We start from the raw sequence: 10,734 nt of genomic DNA, 5'->3' as shown, positions 1-10,734 counted from the left end.
AGCCTGTCTTCCAGTTACACTAGTTAAATTTCAACTGCCCAATGCCCATCTCTGCCTAGTGGTCATCATATTTGACAAGTTGGTACAGAACATTTCCATCACAGTAGATTATTCTAATGGATAGTTCTGATGTAGACAAATGACTTAGTAGTTTATTACCTCTGTTCCCTTACCTGTAAAATGAGATGTTTAAAACCTTAATAAAATTCCAACCGTTTCCACAATTTCCAACACTCTGTCTGTGGGGAATATATTGAACATTTCAATCCTACTGAAATGAGGCCTGGTACTATATAACTAGCTTTCTCCAGGGAAATGAACAGAGTGAGATGTGTTATTTCTTAGCAGCAGATGTAAAACTAATGTGTTCAGTGCACCCCATAGAATTTTTTCTGCCAGCCTGCATCCTGGATGAAAATCAAATGGACTAGAAGCACAGCCAATTAGGGTTAGAAATAGTATATACATGAGAAATAACCTTTTACTTTTGCATGGCACTGAGTTATAATAAAATATTACTGTAACCTACCCTGTCCTATCCTATTCTGAGTACTATAGGAATTAAAACTGAAAGTATGTGTGGGAGACGGGGATCCACAGTCACAATAATAATGAACTATTAATGAAATATATAAAATTGGTTTTGGTGCCAAACAGGAGACATTGAAAAAATTGTTTAAGGAGGTTGCAGGGATGGTTTTCCATTTTATTCATTGACAAATATTTCATTAAGGTGTTACCTGTGAAACATGGAAGAGAATATAATTCTAGTGAACTGATGGCTGTAGCTTAAGAGATTGAAAAGCTGATGACAAGTATGGGTTAATTCCCATAGGTGGCATTTTGAGGCATACTATTCTTGAGAGAACCTTAGAGAGAATTGTGGGTCCCCCCCCCCTCCAGTCAGAGGAAGAAGGCATGAAAGACAGTCAAGAAAAGGAGAATGGCAGACTTGAGAAGGTGATTCTTCTCAACCCCAAACACGTAAAGCCAAATCTGAAAATGTTTGAGTTAAACAATGGCAGGTGGGTATTTCTGACTTCACCAGAGAAGAACGTGTACATCCAAATCTCCTTTCTTAGCACCTGGTTCACATCCTCACTTTCATTCTTCTGATTTCTAGCTTGGAAATCCACTATAGGTTGCCTCCTAAGGCAACCTGGATGATTTTTCAAAATCATCCTCTCATTTTGATTTCCCCCATTGGTTCCTTTCTTTGAACTCTCATTATTGTCACATCCTGGCAGGGTCATTCCTCCCCTCTGCACTCCTCACCTGCAATGTCACCTCACAGCTGCCCTCCTGGGAGCTGCTGTGACCTTTCCTGCTCTGAGACGTGTTACCTCTTTTTCTTCTTAAAAGGCCTAAAATTTCTATTTCTTTCCTGGGAGCTCTACTCCCAAATTTTCCCAAGAACAAAATTAAAGGTTGTCCACTCTGAGTAGGTTCCCCAAATTTCCCCGAGTAGTGGGTGACAGTGTTAAAGACACCTTACTGTGTTACAGGATTTTTTAATATTCACTGTACTATTTATTTCTCAGACGCTAAGGTATTTTCTTTGAAATTACAAACTCCAGAAAAATTACAGAGTTTAGGAAAACTGATCTGAGCCAAGTATTTGGCACACAGACCTCTCAGTCAGGATGTGTGGAATCCCAGTGAAAAGCCAGAACAGCACAGACTCGGGGCTAAGAGGAGAGTGATGTTTTACATGTGGTCACCAGGGGGCAATTTAGGATAATTTCTGGGCCCTAGAAAGGGGAGCATAGTGCTCACTGATGTGGAGTCAGCAGCCGTGTCCTCACTATATGTGATCCCAGCACCTGCTTCTTTGCAGGCTCTGCAGATCAGGCAATTAACTATCCACAACCCACCCAGGCCATGTACTGTGGGAACAACACATTTGCATAAAAAAGGCCTCCTGTGTGAGACCTTTGAGAATGGATAAGACAGCCTGGGACAGGCAGAACCACTGTGATTTATGGCCTGAGCAAAGCTTTCCACACAGCTGTAGGACACAATTCCTCTTCTCCTCCTACTCTTAATTTACTGCACAAGTTACTACAGGCTTCAAAGTCTAGGATCAGCTCCCCTAGCAGACCACCCCCCGGTTCAGAACCCCAGCAGGCTAGCCCTAGTCCCTGCCCTAGCACCCACAAGTGTCTGTGTTTGCAGATTCCCTCTTCCAGCCTGTGCTGACTCAGCCGCCCTCCCTCTATGCATCCCTGGGAGCATCACCCAGACTCACTTGCACTCTGGGCAGTGGCTTCCATGCAAGTGATTTCTAGGTACGTTTATACCAGCAGAAGCCAGGGAGCCCTCCTGGTATCTCCTGAGCTACTACTCAGACTCAGATAAGCACCACGGCTCTGGGGTCCCCAGCTTCTCCTCTGGATTCAAAGATGCCTTCATCATGGCAGGGATTCTGCGCATTTATGGGCTGCAGCCTGAGGATGGGCTGAGTATCACTGTCAGTCCAGGAACAGTGATGATTCCCGTAGTAGCACAGACACATGGAGAAGGGGACAAACACTCCACAGGCGCTGGTCTGTGTCTTTGCTGAAACTGAAAGGCACCTACATTGCTCTCATAAAAACAAAACTCTCCACTCGGAAATTTTCTCCCACTTTTCCATTAAATAAGTATAAAGAATAAAATCAGCACATTGTTCCCCATAAATGCATTAATGTAGACATGATCTATGTCTATATGACTTAATAAAAAAACGGACATTTTTGCTCAAACCAACACAAACACAGAAGTGAAAAGATTGGAGAGGAATTTCTTCTGCTTACCTATGTGGACCTGAAGTTTATCATCAACCAGAGGGCAGGGAAGGGATCATGTCCAGTCAGCATGGGAGCTGACCTGTCGTCCTTCCCCAGGGACCCTCTTCATGGGAAGGAAGGAGAAGACTCATCAGTCCCCAGAGACTCCTGGTTCTCCTGCTTAGAGTTCACTGCCGGGTGCCTCCTACACATATTTCAGATCTGTCCTCACATTAAAAGCAGTGACAGCACCAAGTCTTGTCCACAGAATTCTGGAAGTTGTATCACCAAGAATTGAAATTCATTTGTGAAGATGGAAACAAAAATGACAAGAAGTTGTGGCTTTGGAGATTGAAAAATAAATATTTTGATGTTCATTAGTCACCAATGGCAAGTATAGTCCAGGGCATACAAGGAACTTATTTCTTGCTTTTGATGCCCTGTCTGGATGGAAGTTGTACAGGTGTTTTTAAGCTTAATAGGACGCTAAAATCCAAATCATTGTAAATCATGAATTATATACTCCCTCGTATTATCAAAACTAGAGAATACCTATTATTTAAGAAAATTCAAGATTAAAAAATAGCATGTAAAGGGGATAAATACAGTTTACCTCTGTGGTAAAATCAACTATATCTTCAAAGAAATCATTGTGGATGTGTTTGATGACAACAGCACAGTGCTGACCTTCCATTCAGCGAAGCAAGAAGTGGTAGGATGCCATTCTTGAAATGGTAGGATGCCATTCCCATGAAATTTTGGATATAAAAAAAGGATAAGGATACTATGGCCCAGAAATGGAGATTCTAAAAGATAGGTATCTATCACACTTGCTTACTGTTAGTTATCATAACATGCTTTGAATGAACAACACATGTTTTTGCTAAAACAGGAACCATACTCATTTGCAATTATCAAGCATTATCTTATCCTCCCAATCATGTACCTTGTCTAATATGTATTATCTGCTTTTATGGCATTGCCCTTTTCTCAGTGAAAGTAAACATAATTGGAAACCTCTGAATATTTACTTACTCTTCTTTGTTAATCACACTACACATCTAGTTGATAACTGGAGCTGGAGAAGAAAATCTTAAACATTGCTCAGATTGGTCCCTTCTTGTTTCTCTCTTTTTTCTTTCTCTCTATAGCTACCAGGCCATAGCTGATCTACACTGTCCTCCTTGAGTGACAGCTGGCCTAAGTTCATCCTTTATTCTGTGAAATTTGTCTGAAACAGATGAATAAAAAGTCTAAATTTTTCTCTTCTATTTTTTTCTTTCCTTTTCTTCTCCCTTCCCTTCCTTTCCTCTCCCTTCATTTCCTTCCCGTCCCATCCCTTCCTTTCTTTTCTCTCTCTCTTTTTTTTGTTTCTTTACTGAAAACATCAGTATATTCTCAAATCCATAGAGGATACAGTGGATGGTCTTCACTGAAGCAACCAACACTCACCATTATGTCCACAACAGCTCTGTCTCAGGGGCTCCCCTGCAGCTCCCCCATCCACTGCTCCATTTTTCACTACATATAGTATATTCTATTAGACACATGGGTACACATCTCCCTGAGTATCTCAGTTTGTGGTAAGTCACACAGTAACAATGGAAACAGATACATATTTGTTGCTTGGAAGAAAGATGCTTTTATACCAAACATCTACAAATGTGGAAATAATTTTGGAATTAGATAAAAGGTAGAGCCTGGAGGAATTTTGAAGAGCATGTTAGCAAAGGACTAGATTGCTTCCAACATGCCATCTGTAGAAATGTGGGTGCTGATGACCATGCTGGTGAAGACTCAGAAGGAAAGGAGGAAATGTCCTGGAAACTGGAGGACAGGGCACCTTTGCTGTGCTGTGAAGAAATCTCAGCTGGGTTGTGTTCTGCACTTGTGGTGAAAGCTGAACTTGAGAATAATAAACTTCAATATTTAGCTGAGATTTCCAAGCCAAGTGTTGAAGGCATGTCCATGTTCCTTCTCCTTGATACAGTAAAATGTGTGAGGTATTAGATAAAATGAGGGAAGAACTCTTTAGCAAAAAGAAACAGGCTTTGATATTTGGGAGTTTATCAGAATAGACTTGTGATCGTGCTGACAAGTTCTTGTGTGTTCCCTCTTTCCCTGACAGACCCCAGAGGTAACTCATCATCCATTGTCCCCAGCTAGCTCCCCCATCCTGGATGGGGTCCAGTCATCTCCCATGAGGGCTGAGTCAGTAGTGTGATCCTGTCCTCTGCAGGAAGCCAAGTGTCCACTTTTCCCATGAGCATCCTCAGAGAGCGAGCAGGTGGTCCTCGCTGTCCTGGGGAGAGGGTGATTCAGAGGGCAGTCTGTAATCTGTAATTGGAGAGCCTCACTTCACTCTATTCCTGTAAGAATGACAGGTACCCTCCCATGTGTGGTGAAGACCAAATGATGCATCACATGTGACATTGTCATCATGAGCCGTAGTGGGCACAGTGCTCACCAGGGCTGCGCCTTTCAGAGATGAGGCTCACGAGTAAATTCCTCAGCTACTGTGGTTGTCATTCCAGGCACCTTCATGCTGTTCCAAAGAGCAGCACCCTTTTATTCGTTCCCCACTCGCTGTGGAGCCCAGGGAGCAGGACCGTGACCCCCTCTCCCCCCCACACACACACAGATGGCTGCTCTCTCCCTGTGGTGTTACACACACAGGTTTCTGTGCTGACTTCTGTCTGTGCTGACGCCCCTGACTGTGTAGGCCATTCCATCCCATCAGTCATAGGAGAGAGATATTTTCCCTTTGCAATTTGAAGTGAGTCCGTGGTAAAGGCAAAACATTTTGTAAAAATATCCTAGAGAAAGTCCTCTTTTACTGTGTGAGCCATAGTGAATTTGGGAAAAGACAAACAAAAACAAATGAACAATCAAAAACAACAACAACAACAAAAAAGTATGTTGTGTATTTTTTTTCTTTTCACAAAGAATCTCACTCTGTTTACTGGGCTAGATTGCCATGGCATCAGCCTAACTCACAGCACCCTCAATCTCCTGGATTCAAATGATCCTCCTGCCTCAGCCTCCTGATTATCTGGGACTATGGGAGCCCTCCAGAACACTGAGCTAAGAGTAAGATAGGGTCTCACTCTTGCTTAGGCTCTTCTTGAACTCCTGAGCTCAAGTGATCCTCCCTCCTCAGCCTCCCAGAGTGCTAGCATTACAGGCATAAGCCACTATATCTGACCTGCAGTGTGTAATTCTTATGAGCACTTAGTTTTGAAAACCAAACAGTCATGGTAATGAAAGGTATAAAGGAAATATCTAGGCATGAGCTAAAAAGGCTCCCAAAGATTCCACCCATCAGGAAAGCAAACTGTGGTGGCAGGATACATTTCTCATTTTCTTGTTCACCTAATGGGCTCATTCTGCATAATGTGAGGCCTCTGGGACCTCAGATTTGTGTCTTGTAAGGATTTTCCATGTACGGTACTAGAAGTTCAAGATGCTTGTTGATGGGGACTCCTGCTTACAGGTCTGGGGAAGGCCCCAGCTTCCTCACAGATGCTCCCATGAGCCGCAGTGTGTGTCTCACCCATCAGCCTCATTTGTCTAAAGAACACAGCTCAGGCTTCAGCTGGTGCTGATGGAAGAGTAAAGACCTCTTGGAGGGGGAAGTGATTTGCATGAACATCCTCTCCCACCTGAGGCCATGGAAGGAGATAAGGAGATAAAAGATGCTCAGGGCATCCCACTCCCCGCTCAAGAGCCAAAGAAGGGCTGTGTCCACCTTGTCCTGGACACTTCTAGTCATGCTCCTTTCTCACTGGCCAGGTAAGATCAGGCCTCCAAGGCCCAGAGAAACTCCCCAATCTTGTCAGCCCCTCTGGCTCCGAATGCCACATACAGTAACTCGTCCCTGTCCCATGAGAGCCTGTGTTTGCAGGTTCCCTCTCCCGCTGGGCTGACTCGGCCACCCTCTCTATCTGAATCTGTGGGAGGGTCTGTGAGAGTCATCTGCACACTGAGCAGTGGCTTCAGTGTCAATGACTTCTGGATACATTGGCATCAGAAACCAGAGAGCCCAGTATCTCCTGACATTTCACCTTAATCAGACAAGTGCCCCAGCTCTAGGGTTCCTGGTTAACTGTCTGGATCCAACCAGACATCAGCTGATGCAGGACTTTGGCTCATCTCTGTGTTCTAGTCCAAGGAAGAGGCCGAGAATTACTGTAAAACATATCACGGCAACCCAAAGACCTTTGTGGTGCAATGAGACAAAAACCTCCGAGGTCTCTGACCGGCTCCTCCCTCTGCCCCAGCACTGGGTGGGCTCTCAGAACCACATATGCACAGCCTCATGGACATTGTTCAGTTCTGGGCCGGAACATCCCGGGGCTATGCTCTGTTCCTGCACCTGCCTCTGAACTTGGTGAGCTCTCAGAGCCGCATATGCACAGCCTCATGGACATTGCTCTGTTCTGGGCTGGAACATCCTCAGGGTGCAGCCACTCGTAAGTCTGCAGGAACACTGGGCCCCAGAAGCCCTGTGTCCTAGATGACCCTAATTCACCTCGTAGGTCCAATAATTTCTCCATCTTGGGGTCCTCAGCCTGTCGAAGATGGATCAGGACATTGCTTATGTCGTAGGGTTGTGGGAGATTAAACAAGGTCACAGAATAATCTCGTCATGGTGTTTGGCCCAGACTCAGCTGCTGTGAGCATCATCAACACTCCCTTCCAGAATTCTTGTCTTTTGATTCTTTCCCTGATTCCTGTTCCTCCTATCACTCCTTTCTCCAAGACTCTTCCATCAAGAAAGGAAATAATAACAGAAATATTTTTTTAAATTTTTTTTTGTTTTCTTAGTTTTAAAAAATCTGAATTGCAAACACGGCTCTTACAAACATGACACACGCATACTAGACATGTTACTGAATTGCTGTATGTGTCACTGCCAAGGTCTGCAGGATGGCCATAAAACACCCACCTCAGTGGGAAGACAGCCTGAAATGAGGGACACAGCACCAACTGCATATCTGGGCACAGTTCAGGGATAAGACTGGACAATGCTGTCCCCTCTGTGACATCCACTTGTCCACTGAGCTCTCTTATCAGCCTGAGTGGGATCTGTCTCCATCATTCAGAGGGCTTGGAGAATGTGCCTCTCATAGTACAGATAGTGTGGGCTCCGGTGGAAAGGAGCATTTGAAAGGACAGATGAGCAGAGTTGGACATTTGTACAAATATTGACGAGGTCTCCATACAACACAATAGCCCTGGGAGAACGCTGACATAGGACAGTACAGATGAGGAGCAGCAGAGGCTGAATTACGTGACATAATGGGAAAGCCTCTGCATCAGTCACAATCTAGGTCTTCAGGGTCTACTGTGTGCTAGGTGATTATCCATGAGAGTGTGGGTATGGGGCTCAAGCCTGTAATCCCAGCACATGGGAGGCTGAGGCAGGTGGATGGCCTGAGCTCACAGGTTCCAGACCAACCTGAGCAAGAGCAAGACCTGGTCTCTAAAAAATAGCCAGTCGGTGTGGTGGGTGCCTGTAGTCCCAGCTATTTGGGAGGCTGAGGCAAGAGAATCACTTAAGCCAAAGAGTTTGTGTTTGCTGTGAGCTGTGACATAACAGCACTTACTAGGGGCAATATAGTGAGACTCTGTCTCAAAAAATAAATAAATAAATAAATAAATAAGAGTGTGTGTATGGGGTGGATCAGGATGGGCTGGTGGCTTAATGAAGACAGTGGCTCCCAAGACTGGACGGGCACTGTGTAACTAGACTAACGAAGGGTTTCACCATTTTTTATATTTTGATAACAATGTAATTTTTCTACATTGCTATTCTTCTCTGTAGTAAGTTGGGGGCCTTCAGTGTATCTGCAGGGTAGCCACACACAATGTGCTCGCCAGGCAACTTCCTATCACACAACCCCTCCCACCTAGCCCTCCTGTGAGTCTCCCTGTCCATCATTTCACACTCTATTTCCATGCATAAACAATATTTAATTCCCAGTCCTAATCAAGAACATGTCATATTTATCTTTCCATGTCTCAGTTGTTTCACTTAAGATAGCATTCTCAGATTCCACCCACATTGCAGCAAAATATACTATCTCATGGTTATTTTTATAGCAGAATAGTACAGGCAGTCCCTGGTTAGAAATGAGATAGATACTATAGGTTTGTTCTTAAATTGAATTTGTATATCAGTGGGAATGTGTATATTTTCCTATCACCTGTAATGGCCTCTCTTCCTAATTGTTGAGTCATACATCAGTCAGATGTTTGCAACTTGGGGACTGCCTGTATTCCACTGCATTTTATTTACCCTGTCTTCTGTTGATGAACTCTTAGGTTGATTACTTATCTTTGCCATTGTGAGTAATGCTGTGATAAAAGTACAAGCACAGGTATCTTTCTAATAAGATTATTTTTTCTCCCTTGAGTACTTAACTGGTAGCAGGATGGCTGGACTGTATGGCAATCAGGGTACTTTTAATTTCAGTTCTTTGATAAATATCCCTACTGTTTTCCATGGAAGTTGTCCTAGTTTATATTCTCAACAAGAGGGTATAAGAGTTTTCTTTTCTTTGCATCCTCATCATTTGTTATTTTTTCTAATCCTTTTTAATAGTACCCCTTCTGATTGGTATAAAATATCTCACTGTGGTTTTAATTTGTATCTCTCTGATGAGTAGAGATGCTGGACATTCTTATATGTGTTTTTGTCTTCTTTTGAAGAATTTATATTCATATTCCTAGCCCAAATGTAATGGGATTATTTGGGTTTTCGGTGGTTGTTATGTCTGAGTTGTTTGAGCTCCTTGTAAATTCTGCGTATTAGTGCCCTGTTGGATATATAGTTCGCAAAGATTTTCCCCCATTTTGTGAGTTATTTATTCACTCCATTGTTGGTTACTTCTTTTGCTTTGCAGAAGCTTTTTAGTTTAATTAAGCCTCATTTTTCTATTGTTGAAAGTTTAATTAAGTCTCATTTGCTTCTGCTTTTGAAGTCATAGTTAAGAATTCTTTCCCTAGACCAGTGTCCAGAAGAGTTTATTATTGGTTATCTTCTAATATTTTTTATAGTTTCAGGTGTTACATCCAAGTCTGTAATCTACCTTGAGTAGATTTTTTAGATGGTGAGAGATAGGGGCCCTGTTACATTTTTATGCATAGGACAAGCTAATTACCAGCATGATTTATTAAAAAGGGTGTCTTTTCACCATTGTATGTTCTTGTCAACTTTGTGAAAGGTTAGTTGGTTATATGTGGCTTTGTTTTGGGCTTCTTTCCCTGTCCTACTGATCTGTGTTCATTTTTATATAAGTGCCATGCTGTTTTCATTACTATAGCCCTGTAGTATAATTTGAAGTCAGATAATAAGATGTCTCCAGCTTTGCCATTTTTGCTGGGGATTGTTTCAGATATTGTGAACTTTACCATTTTTTTCTAATTCTGCAAAAAATTACAATGGTGTCTTGGCAGGGATTGCATTGATTACTTTAATAACATTAATTCTTCCAATTAATGAGCTTGAGATGTTTTTCCATTTGGTTGTGTTATCTACAATTTTTTTATCAGTATTTTGTAGTTTTCCTTTCAGAGATATATCACCTCCTTTGTAGTTCCATATATTTTAGTTTTGTCACTATTGTAAATGGTTTGCCTTCTTGATTTTATTATTAGCTGGGTATATAGAAACACCACTTATTTCTGTATGTTGATTTTGCATCCTGAAATTTTACTGAATTAATTTATCAAATCCAGAATTTTTTGTGTAGTTTTTAGGATTTTGTAGATAAATGATCATATCAGTGAACAAAGGTAATTTGATTTCCTCTTTTCCAACCTGGATGCATTATTATTTTTTTTGTTTGTTTGTTTTCCCTTTGACTTAACTAAACTGGCTGGGACTTCCAGTACTATGCTGAACAGGAGTGGTTAAAGTGGGCATCTTTGTCTTGTTATAGTTCTTTGAAGGAATGCTTTC

The sequence above is a fragment of the Nycticebus coucang genome, unplaced genomic scaffold, assembly GCF_027406575.1.
Source record: "Nycticebus coucang isolate mNycCou1 unplaced genomic scaffold, mNycCou1.pri scaffold_49, whole genome shotgun sequence".
Taxonomy (NCBI): Eukaryota; Metazoa; Chordata; class Mammalia; order Primates; family Lorisidae; genus Nycticebus; species Nycticebus coucang.
Note: the sequence above shows the minus strand (reverse complement) of the source record.